This window comes from Acyrthosiphon pisum, chromosome X (assembly GCF_005508785.2).
Source record: "Acyrthosiphon pisum isolate AL4f chromosome X, pea_aphid_22Mar2018_4r6ur, whole genome shotgun sequence".
Classification (NCBI taxonomy): domain Eukaryota; kingdom Metazoa; phylum Arthropoda; class Insecta; order Hemiptera; family Aphididae; genus Acyrthosiphon; species Acyrthosiphon pisum.
In genome coordinates this window covers 54,111,003-54,111,490 of record NC_042493.1, presented here as the reverse complement: position 1 = coordinate 54,111,490, position 488 = coordinate 54,111,003, and positions in this window count along the sequence as shown.

Below are 488 nucleotides of genomic sequence, written 5' to 3'. Positions count from 1 at the left end.
ACAGTGATAAGGTTCATTTTCAAATTCTCTGAATCATTGACCGTATTGTTATTTATTATACGACCGTGCATAGACCTATTAACTATAATAATATTATGTTAGTATAAGTTAGTTTACTTTAGTTAATAAATTATAGCCAATAGGTCTATGATCTCAATGTTCAAATGGTCAATCACAACTGACGTCTGTGCACAGCGAATACTCTCGGGTACTAACGTCTACCGTAGTAAGTACCTAAATAAGTAGTACCTATATAATAATTTGGGTCCAATTCTAGTATCTTTATATTTCTATATTCTATGGATATGGCTCAATTGAAATAATGAACTTAGATCTTAATTCATGATTCAAATACATAATATTATTATCTTCAATTTTTATCATATTTTAAAATGAGTTTTGTTCATAGACGAGATGAACACCATACGCTTTTCTTCGTATTGCGAAAGTGATCAAATTGGTGTTCCGAAATCTAATGAATACAAATC